We start from the raw sequence: 12,614 nt of genomic DNA on the forward strand, positions 1-12,614 counted from the left end.
ACCAGCGTCATTCTAGCATAAAACATGTTTGCAGCGACAATAATTAGACAGAAACAGATATATAAGATTACAAGCACAGACAGAGTAAATAAAAGGTAGAATTCATACATGGTGCTAAAACAGTAAATATAAGTAGGCATATGGATACATGGCAGTAATTGAGCGTACTCCTAAGATGTAAACCCTACCCAAGTGTACCTAGTATGTATGTGGGTGTAAAGCTAAGAATCCCCTAGGAAAAAGCCAACCCCATTACCTGATGGGAGTGAATGAAGGAACCCCTCTTGGTCTTGAGATGGACACCCCGCAAGGGATGATAGACCACTGCATGCTAGAGCTTCTGCAGGCCAGGACCTCAGCGTCTAGTGTCAGCATGAGAGCTCTCCTCTGCTTCCCCAGTGCAGATGTGGTTCTTTTATACCCAAAAAGTACCCTCAGAGATTCTACCTGGATATTTAATGGTTTGCCATTATGTATGGTGGACCTGTCATCCAAGGATGAAGATAGCGGTGACTTTTGTACAGAGTTATTATACAGAAGATGTTAATCCTTCTGTGTACATCCTGGGCAGGGGATTAAGATATGATACTAGGAATCCTCATGCATAATAAATGAGGCCAGTTTCTGAGAAAACCGATCGACATTTATTCAGCACATAACTAGGTGAAAGATTAGTGCCAGAATCGTTATGCAGAGCAAGGTAGGAGGAATGTAGGTAACAAGGTCGTGTAGCTACCTAGGCCCATATTGGGGTACATTTGGGTTCATAACACCCACTTGTCATCTGAAGGTCGATAAGGCCCACTAATGCTAAAATATACCTGTCTAAAAAGCATAAAACATTGTCATAAAAACCAGTGTAAAAAACATATAAAAATATGGTATATGTAAAAATGATGCTAGAAATTAAAAAAGCTCTACAAGTCCTCTAAAATAGTCAATATACTGTTAGTACAACTGAGCACATCAAAAGGCATGGTGATCAGTGAGAGCAGGAGAAAAAAGTACAACAAAACAATGTTTTCAAATTCCAATTTGGCTTGTTTTGGAAAAAGGCCGAATTGTTCCCAGCACACGTAGAGCGAAATGTTTATGTGTCCTGTGTGGGAGACGTAACATCACTGTTGCTTGCATTCACAGATGACAGTCCCTGCAATACCTCTTGTATCAGATCAATGGAGCAAAGGTGATCATCTTCAGTTCCCGCAGCAGCTACTGAGGAAACACTTGGTACCTGTGTGCTTGTTGTAGAGCCGGTATCTGTTCCGACAGGAGCTGAAGCAGCCTGTGGTGGCTCTAAGAATGCCGTCATCAACATGGGACTACTCTGAGGACCCTGTAATATGTGGGCCTTTAAGGGGTCCAGTAGTATAACAGCGCCCGGTGGCACAACCGATGGAAGTGTTAGACATATGTCTAACATGCATTCGTATCCGCAGAATAGGCAGCTGAGCACAGGCAAGATGCAGTCAACCCAGACGGATCTGAACGATAGGAACCTATGCTCATTTAGCTCCCGAAGCTGGGGGTGCACCCAGATGGAGTACCATGCGTTCATGGAAACGTCGCACAAGGAGTGTATTTTCCATCTCTGGTGGAACTGGGCCATCAATTGCGCAGCAGGAAAATTAAAATTAGGATACCCACTACAACTAGTAGGACCAGGGGAAATCTTCCAAAAACTCTTCCCAATACGGAGTGTATGAATGCTGGAATAACTCTAAAGATTGTCTGAACGGTGCTCAATTGTCCAGAACCTATGCTGTTAAATAGGTGCACGATCCCCTTCGTATCAGACATGTTAAAGATACAATGTACCATTTCTCCGAAATGGAGCAGCAAGTTTGTTCAGACTAGCGCCTGTATCTCAGCCGAAGACCTTGCAACCTGGAGATCAAAAGGCTGAGGTTAAGGCCACATCCTTTTGTAAAATCATGGCTTTCAGTCTGCTCAGAGTATCAAACCGTATAAAGGAAACATGCAACGAAGGCCATAGCATTTCCTCCCTAACTGTGTGGGTTGCTGGAAACAATACTTGCATGCAACAAGTAACCCTGGAACTTACTGTGACCAGATATGTGAAGCCTGGTACCATCCCACAACAACCTTGATCATTCAACATGAAATAGCTTCCATTCGAGAGTAGTTTGAACACCGGATGAATCACAGCCACCGGGGATTCTTTCAAGTGGCATGATAGGTTTGTAACCGAAGCATTACAAGCTCAGTGAAGCAAAATATCCTGACAAATAAGAGACCCACTTAAAGAACTCTCACAGTCTGAACCGCCGAGAAAAACTTCAGTGTCCCCATTCCTGCATCTAAATCAGTACGGCAAATCCCAAGACTCATGTATGTATCCCTGGCCCAATGCTTCATACCTGCCTACCTGGTGATACTTTAGACAGTTATGACATTGGAATATTGTGACCGGCAGTGTAATATGGCCATGGATTAACCATTCTGTGGAAGGTGACTCAGCCACGGTAAAAGGTAATTGGTCCAATTTTTCAATGGCAGCATTGATTACTTTGCATCTCTTTGTGCCATTGTTGTCTGTCTTTCTGTTAGATTATATGCAGAAAACAGAGTTGTACTGTTGATATACCACCAGGGCAAGTAACCAGAGCGCAATGAGTGTAGTGTCCATCTCAATAATAGAATGGATCGCAATTACGATTGTCCATGTTGTAATATAGACAAATACTGTTCCATTATATCTATTGCAGATGACACAATGTTGCCCAGTGAATAAACCCCGGATGATAAATTATAATGTGGTCATACCATTGTCGACCCCTGCCAAAGCCTTTTCTAGGTTAACCCTATCAATTTCACGTAGTCTCTCAGCAGCTTCCTGCTGAGAGATTTTCCAAACCTCATTGTAAATAGCATGTAAGAAGCATTTCTGATGTGGCTTCTGGGGGCCTAACAAAAAGTCCCTGCGATCAATGTCATCTGACAAGTGTTGTTTCACCTGGGACAGTGTTGAGGTTCTTAGCCACTCTAGGCATAACTTCCCAACACTGTAAGATGTCACCACCTGAGTGTTCTCTTTGTACATAGCGCTGGTCAGGCCTATGGATACTAAACCCTTCAGCGGTACTTCTGAATCTTGACTGACACCTATTTGTGTCAAAAGGCCAAGCCAACCATCCCTTCTAATTGGGGTCAGATGGCTTGTATGAGCCATCATGTAGAATGTAATCTAATGTATCCTCACTATGGGGCCGATTCACAGAACTAATCTGAGATAAAATCCTAAAATTACTACTTTTGGTATTCACAGAAGGCATTTAGTAGTAGTAATGTTAGGACTCCTAACTTTACTACTACTAAACTGAGACAAAAGGCATTTAGTAGTAGTAAAGTTAGGAGTCCTAACTTTACTACTACTAAATGCCTACTGTGAATACCAAAAGTAGTAGGTTTAGGATTCTATCTCAGTTTAGTAGTAGTAAAGTTAGGAGTCCTAACTTTACTACTACTAAATGCCATCTGTGAATACCAAAAGTAGTAAGTTTAGGATTTTATCTCAGTTAGGAGTCCTAACTTTACTACTACTACTAAATGCCTTCTGTGAATACCAAAAGTAGTAAGTTTAGGATTTTATCTCAGATTAGTTCTGTGAATCAGCCCCTATGTTGTGTATAGTTTTGCCATCGATCAAAGTGTGTAAGTGAGGGAATCCATGGTGTGTTCAAATCCTTGATCTTGGCTAACCCAAGACAGGAATTTTGTTGCACTGTGTTGTTCAGGAATATTATCTGATGTGGTATGATACATGCCCTAATTAAGGCATGATCTAATTATGGCCTCAGTTCCCTAACTTGCCAATCTTTAGTCCCCAGTCAGATTGTCTGTCTATAGTGTCCCTCCAAAAGTCAAAATCCTGTAAAGACAGTTGGGAAATAAAGGAAGCAGAGTATATCTGTTTTATGTTAGTGAGCATATTTTTCTTTGTAGTTGTAGGTGCAACCTTATAATAATAAGTAGTCAGTCTGATGTGTTAAACCCAGACAAATAAGCAACCTTTTATGCAAATGTAGCTGAATTGTCTTTCAGGGATGTTGGGCAATGTTCCCATTGATGGTAAGAGAAAACTGTATGTGGGCTACTTGCTTTATTGCAAGAAATGATAACTATAGTGTTGGTAACAAAACATGGTGTCAAAATTAGATGGATCATCTTACAATTCATCGCTAGAAAATGCAGCAGATTGTTCTAAATCAGACAGCATAGTATTTACAGTTTCAAAGTCCCAATCATCAGAGAAAGTACTGGAGGTGATGATTTCACTTAAAGAAATTTTAAATATGGGTGGTATTTTTAAAAGTTCAGTTGGACCATATACATCATATGAAACCCTGCCCCAAACTATTCCTTTAGCAACTTGAACTGCTGTAATGTTCACTAAGGACAGGTGTCTCTGTTCACGGTGTGATGATGCATGCGGTTTCAGGACCAAATTCACATGTTGTACTGCAGAGCGTTCTGGGAGGAAATGTCCATTCAGGAGCAAGAAAAAGACAGTCATTACACCTATCAAGAGGATTAGGAACAGCAGACCTATAGAAATCCAGAGCTGGTAGCTCAGCAGGTTTTGTAGAACTGCAGATGTCTCCTGTCGAGACATATTCATATAGATGTCGGTATTAGGCCACATTGAGATCTGTATTTGATTTGTACTTTGTTGTTCTTCAATTTCAACAGGTGCGAGTTCCATTCCATTGTTGGTAACATCTGCACTTCGTGGAGTAGGATCTTCAAACGTTAATAATTTTTCTGTCTGAACTTCCTGTATCGTAGTGAGAGGAGATCGACAGCTACCCAGGAGCCCACGTGGCCTACTATTGAGTATCGGCCACAAAGTGTGGTTTGATCAGATCAATTGAGATGAATCTTTTTCATTTCTTGCCGTCAAGAGGCGGAAGAAGTACTGTTCTCGTTCCTTCGACAGCCAGGATAGGTACAGGATAGGTCTGTAAGATGGCACAAATTCTTTTTGGTCCACAATATTTTCTCTGACCAGGTCCCCAATCTTCGGGACCCAGGCAGGTCTTGCCAGAACAGCTTTCACTTCCCCAGTGGCGGTCTGTTTTACTTGGATGTTGCTTTGTAATGCCCGGAATTCATTGAATTACTGTAAAACAGCCAAACGATCATTGATGTAAAATGTTTTTTCATCTGCCACTCTGCTGCTACAGTCGATGTCAGGTACCCACATTCTAATCCCGAACAGGACTTCATATGGAGTACGGCTCCCCCGGGAACTACTTGGCATGTTATTAAGTGCCTTCTGGACCGTATATAGGTGATTGATCCGTCTGCCACCGAGCCTAATTCCCTAGCTGTTAAGTATTGCTTTAAGTCCCATTTATTTATTTCCACAATGAAATTTCCCTTGGGATGATATGGAGAGGAGTACTGCAATGCAACACTCAAACTTCCCATGGCTTCTTTGTAAGCCCGTGAGCTAAACACAGGGCCACGGTCAGAATGTAATATACTAATTCAGCATGTCCCTATAAAGACCCCCAAATCTTTTATAGCAGTGTGGGCATCAGGGAGCCCTGGGGCCAAACCAACAGGAATCTAGAGCATTAATACACTGCCACCAGGATGTACCTGTAAGCCCCGTCTGATTGTAAGGGGCCACAGTGGTCTAAATAGACACATGCGAGAGGTCTGTCTTATATCAGTAATGGTGTTTGCGGTGGATGTGCTACGGTGGAACTCTTTATATGGTGACAGATGTCGCACTTAAGGACATAAACCTTGGTCTGTTTAGTAAAACCTGGCCACCAGTAACGCTGCTTCAGTAACAAAATAGTTGCAGCGATACCAGCATGTGCTGAACCCAGACCCTCATGTGCAGTTAGAATTAAACCTAATCTGTGATCCATGTTTGGTATTACTCTATCCCCCACTCTTGGAATTTGAGCATATGGAATATTTTGCACATCTAACTTGTAGGAGTACTAGAGTGAAAACCCTTTTGGCAAGGCTGAGCTATTGTTGCGTGTAGCGTTCACAGCTATCATTCTCTGGCCGTCTATTCTTGTACTAGAATGAGTGATTGCAGCAACGGCAGCAGTTCTCACTGTCGCCTTGGCGGTGTCATCAGCCAGTGAATCTCCTTCAGTGTGCACACCAACATGCTGATGCTTCAATGTGTGAATTACATAAGCCCATGGCAAGCCTTTTTTCGGCTCTGAAACCTGTTCCCAAAGCAACTTGCGCTTTATTGTGCAAATTTTGGAATCGCTAAACCCATTCTGGCCCCAGTAGTGAAGAGATTCATTACATGACTTAACACAGTAAAACAAATCGCACAGAATGAGTGTGCGGAATTCCCAATCCGTCTTCTTTAGTGCCAGTATCAGAGCTTTTAGTTCTGCCAGCTGTGCCGTGCAATCTCCTATGGACTGCATCTGTGTATTGCTAGGAAGTAACTTGCCGTTCTGCATATATCCCTTCACAATCGCACATGCTGTGCTGTATTGCTTTTTACTTCCTACGGCAGGCTGGGCAGATCCATCAGTGTAAATGATGTATTCATACTGATCTAGCGGTATTATTTCATGTGGGAGAGGATATTCTTGTTCGTACTGCAGGAATGCTTGATTTTAATGTAGAATCATATTTGTAGTCCACCTCCGTTGCAGTGAGGGGATTAGCCCATTGTATCCATCGTGGATGCAGTGCTTTCGTGTTTAGAACGCTTGCTTTTGTAACAGCCTCTAAGGTTGGTACTGGAGTCCCAACAACTATGCGTTTCCCCTGAAACTTTTGATGGCCTTAATACAATCGGGTCATTTGCCAATCTGGAGCAATTAGCAATCTGCCTGTTCTATCAATTAATGTCTACAGTAAGATACTCTGATCCTTAACAATACCAAAATACCATTCATGGGGATTTAGCACTGTACAAATTACTACAGAAATATACCATTCCATCATGTTCTTATCCGTGCTTTCATTCCACCTACCGCTTCTTCCCAAGCATGTTGAATTCTCCACCACTTGATCCTCATCTGTCCTCACTTTTAGTTGCCTTTTCACATTAGTCATCTCTCTGTTTTCCAAAAATATCTAATGATAGCACTAAATACATTGGATACAATAATATTTACAAATACCTTGTCATTGGTTTAAACTTTGTGGTGGCCCTCGGCCAGGTGTCCACTAAATGGTTCATCCAACAACAAGCCTACGAATGAAATCCGAGGGCAGAGAACAACTGTACATGGCTTGGGAGTCATTGACAACTGTCTGGCCTTTAACAAAATGTCAACCTTGTTTGTGTGGATGCATGTTTTAGGCTCTGGTGCATCATAGCACCCTGAAGGAGCTGTATCAGATGAACAAGACAACATACAAATGCTGTGTAGGAGTAAAGCACTGCAAGTCTACAACACAAAGACAAGATCAAGAAATCCTGTTGGATCACCTAGTGATTAATCCAAATGGGAACCTTCATTGAAATCAGTACATTTGTCTACATAGTGATAATCGGATTTGTGCAGCTTTAAGACATCTTTCTGAAATAAACACATCTTTAGAAAGTGGTGGTGAAAGAAAAGAGAAAAGTGTCAAGAACACTAGCAGAAATAAGACAGTGTAAAATTACTCTTAATCCTGCGGCCCGCAGTACTGTATATGGTAATCATCTGTAATATCATACAACTATGTGGTTGAAATGTTTTAGGAACTGGGGCAATTCACTATATAATCCCTAACCAGGACCAGAGTACCCTTTCACACAATTAACGGCATTGCAACCTATGTAGGTATGTCCTATCAAAATCTTCCTTTTGTTTAAATACGATTAACACATAGAGAATTAATTGAGGTACACGTTATTGCTTTTACATTAGACTACAACACTAATTTATCTCTCATTATCGTATGATTTCACTGAAAAAGGCCAAAAACAAATTAACTAATCAATGTTAAATTTGACAAGCAAAAAAAGCTTTTTTCATGTTGGTTTCGGTCAATTGGCTGCTGGTGCTCCTAGCAAGAGGTAACTCAAAGGTGACCCAGTTTTCGTTATGCTGGTACTATACTGCTTTGCAGTTTACAACACGTTCACGACCAATCTCCCCGCCCCCAGGGTGTAGCTTGATCTCTGTCTGGTAATCACTGATGTCTCTAGAGAGGGGGCCCAATGGGGGTCCATGTCCCAGGTCTATTTGTCCCCCATCCCCTTGGGCGCAACCACCATAGCTGTTGAATGTGCACAGAAAAAGAGATGCTGCACCTTGCCATGCACATTAATTGGTCCAAATACCTTTCACTGCAAAGCATTGTTGTTTGCTTAACATGTTTAAGTCTAACTTTGCATGTAAGTCTGTATATATATTGATAAGTACATATAAAGCTGTAGCTATATATACGCATAAAAGGTCAGATTTAAACATTTTAAACAAACATATAGATGCATATGACCTTTGTAAGAGGCCCCAGCGCATTACTCAGTGACCTAGTGTGTTCTCTTAATGTTTACTGCTGCTAATGCGCTTCAATGCCCAGTTAGAAGTTTGAAGCAGAGTATAAGCACAACTACAATACAACAGTAAGTAAATAACCCGTTTAGTAACAGGGGCTAAATTATAAAACATTTATTTCTACACTCCATACTCTGAATCACAAGATTTCACACATTGGCCATTAGTGGGATTGCAGAGTCATGCTCTAATCAGAAAGGGAATGCCTAAGTCAATTAGACACAAAGAGACATCTTTCAGTCATCTCATTCAATCCAATAAGGACAGCCCTGTAGTGTTGATGTCCAATGGGATTTGTAAACAGAACATTTGCTTGAAGTAAAATGCATTGCTGTACACCTAGTGTAATTAACCTAGAGCTTCTCCAGGTGATAGACAAACTTATACAACTATAAACTGGGTGCATAGCAATGCCTTCACAATTGAATGCCAGGATGATCAGGGTGGTTACACATGGGAATTCCAGACACAGACAACCAGGAAACATTTTAAATAGGAACATCCTAACTGCAGGTATAGGTGGACATTTAAGCACCCAAAAACACAAGTAGCCTCCATTTTATGTTCTAAATAGTATGCAGCCAAGTGTGAATTTGTGATATGGTTTGTGGTGAAAGATAACTCATATTTAGGTCGAGCATTAGCGGCAGCGCGCATGCGCAGCTCGTTCTGCGAGGCATGCAGTAGTAGAGTATGGGAGACAAGCTGTCCTCACTCTCTGCCCATATTTTTCATTGGCTTCTGTCTTTGTCCTTCCTAAGTTCTGTCTTCTGATTGATTATGAGGCTTGTTAGTCCTGCCTTATTATGGCCATGTCGTCATTTGTACCCTCCCGTGGCTATTGGCCCCTTTACTTCGAGTGTTACACTGTACGGTAGGTACGTGTTATTTAGAGCACTATTTCCCCCCCCCTCCACCTGCACTCCCGTTGTCCTTGCCTTCTTCCCCCTCCCCGCTCTCCCGTTGTCCGTGCCTTCTCGCACCCCCGCCCCTCCACTCTTGGCGTCCGTGCCTTCTCTACCCCCTGTCTCCCCTCCACCCACCCGCCCGCACTCCCGTTTGCAATGTAATAGGTCTCGCGTAAATGCGAGTCCTATTGCATTGCAAATGCTTGTTATCTCTGAAGCTTCCCGGCAAAAAGTTTTCTTGTGAGAGGCAGCCCGGCTTCGAGGCTGTGGATACCTTGTTTCAGCTCCTACCCTAGATCCTCCGTGGGATGTATGTGTGATAACAAGACGCACATTGGTACATCCGCTGGAATCTCTGGAGCCAGAGGACGGATGCCCCCAGAGGCGCCTCGAGGTGCTGTGAACTATGCACTCATCCTCGGCTGTGCCAATGTCCTGAGCGTGGCAAGGCACCTCGAGGCGCTGTGTACCACCACTCATCCTCCTCGGCTGTGCCAAGGTCCTGATCGCAGCAAGGCACCCTGAGGCACTGTGAACCATTCAATAATCCTAGGCTGTGGCAAGGGCCTGTGCGCAGCGAGACGTGCGTGCCACCTCATTAACCCTAATTAGGTGACAATCGAGGGCTTTGTTGCATACAGTAGTGAAAGCCGGTCAGGGGCCTGCAGCGGGTGGAATCTAATGGTGCTGTGATGACAAAGAACAGTGTGCAGCAACAAGCATTGGGAATACCAATAGACCTGGCTATATTGTGCCAAAGAACTTACACACAGACATGCACAAATGCCGCTGACATGATTTGCACGCATAATGTTTTTTTTTTAATCAAACTAAAGTCTGTCTAGTCCTAGTAGCTTTGTTAATGCTGGAAAAGTAGCAAAGAGAATGATGTTCACATATAAAGGAGATAAGAGAATAAACAAGCATTTGCAATGCAATTGGTCTCGCATTTACACAAGTCCAAGCTATTGGCATTGTAAATGACAAAGCTGTTTATTTATGTTTTAAAAAACAAAACATAAATAAAAGGAATTGTCACTTTCAATGCCAATTGCTCAAACTCGCGTACATGATAGACCTATTGAATTGCAAATGCTTGTTTTATGTACCACTTGCCTCATATTTCATCAGTCTCAGGAGAATGGAAAGCTCAGTAGCTTCTGCCAGGGTTTGAATCACTGAGCTCTCTCAGAAATCATTATTTCTTTGCAACTTATCATCTGATTACTGCTTTCAATACAGGCGAGCGAGATGTTTAATTACATTTCCATATTGATATATGTGCATTACATTATAAGGATATTGCAAGTTACCAAGAAGTTCTGTAGCCATTTAAGGGATGAGGGTGAAGGCCCAGCCACTTCATACCAATCCTGGTCTGCCCTGAGACTTGGTCTTGATTTCCCGTGTGGATTGATCAAAATTTGAATCCATCAGGTTGACCATTTGTATGAGGTCATCTGTCATTAAGGTCTCACTGGGTTATAAGGCAGTACCTTGTGGTTACGTCAAGCGCAGTAGACACAGCTTCACGAATGAAGACAAACACTCTCAGAGGTTTAAAGTATCCAGATCAGCTTTAATGAGAGCGTCACTGCTACATTGCAAGTGTTAACGCACACATAACAGTTGTATATATATGTAAGTACAAACCGTTAGCACTCCCCAACCTCCTTATAAGTCTGTCTTTATTTCCACACTAAGTGGAGCAGAAACAGTGCCCTATTAGGAAATATAAGAAATCTGTAAACCTTGCAGGAGTTTATTCTAAGTGCTATATAATTGTCTCTCTTTGGTCTTTGGGTGTATAGGAGATGTTTCTGTCCTTTCAGCAAGGAGTATGTGTTCCAGCTGACTCTGTTTCTTGTCAGATTTATGGCTTCTGGTTGTCAAAATTGAGCACATTTACAAGGTGACTGGGTTTTGGCCATGCACAGCTGGCAGTTAACCTGGTGACCTTTGAATTAAATACATCTCCTTGCTGCACACATCTAAAATAAGTGTGAAATCTGTCTGTGAAAATGTTTCATTAAGCACTTTCTAGTTTCTCTCATTCACATGTGCAAAGCTGTTTGATAGCAGCTCCTTTCAAACCCCTCTATGTGCTAAATTGTTGGGTAAGTTGCAGCTAGATTTCTGCTTCCTGTTAAGAACTGCTGTGGTGCTCCGCGACATAGTAAACTGTGTGTATAAGGTCTCTACTAGTGTAAGTACCTTTGTTTTCTATAGAACTGTATTGCTATGGGATTGAGACAAAAGATGAAATGTCAGGCAGGTAGTCAGAAATCTGCCATTGAACACCAACAAACCACACACTAAAGGGACCCTAACAAGGTCTCATGCACGGCGCATTTCAAGATGGCTGCTTAGGGAGAGGCTTTGTGCCACGTCGGATATGACGCTTTGATTTTCGGTGGTTTCTCCCTGATTTTCTTCCTGAAAATGGGATGCCTAAGTAAGGAAATTCCTGGTGACACATGTGATGGCCCATTTCTTCGAACATCATTCTCCGGCCGCCACTTTGGATTTTCCTGACTGCATTTCTTTACATGCAAATTTGCATATCTCCTCAGGTATTCACTTTGTGGCTTTGTTAGCCTTACTTTTGTTGCTCTTTGGGGCTTTGGGTCCTCTTCACTGGCATAAAAGGACATACTATATTTGTACCCATTGTTCCTTTTTTCATCATTCTGGTTTCTTTTAATTATGTTTAAACTTAGTAAGCCTTGGGTGTCTCCTCAGATACATGGGCAGAAGTAAAGAATTGTTGCATTCAAGTAAAAAGCTTTCTCCTGGCTTACCTATATTGCAATCTTCTATCTCTAATCCTCTTGGGGAGCTCTCTACATACTCCTGCAACAATGGATCACTCAAATTCTTCCAAGGCAGTTTTTTCATCCATTGCTCACCTAAAATGCAGTCTCTACATACTCCTGCAACAATGGCTCACTCAAATTCTTCCAAGGCAGTTTTTTCACCCATTGTTCACCTAAAATGCAGTCTCCCTCTCCTGCAAACAAATGACCTAAACAGGACCCTCCTTCTCCACCGAAGACTATCCTTCCTGTATCCTTGGATATTATCTTGAAGGAGATAAGGGCACTGCGACCATTTGTAGAGGAAACCAATGGTCGTTTACCGGACATGGGCACTAAATGGTCTTCACTTGACTCCAGAATTTCCATAGTAGAAC

Source organism: Triturus cristatus, chromosome 2_2 (assembly GCF_964204655.1).
Source record: "Triturus cristatus chromosome 2_2, aTriCri1.1, whole genome shotgun sequence".
Lineage (NCBI taxonomy): Eukaryota > Metazoa > Chordata > Amphibia > Caudata > Salamandridae > Triturus > Triturus cristatus.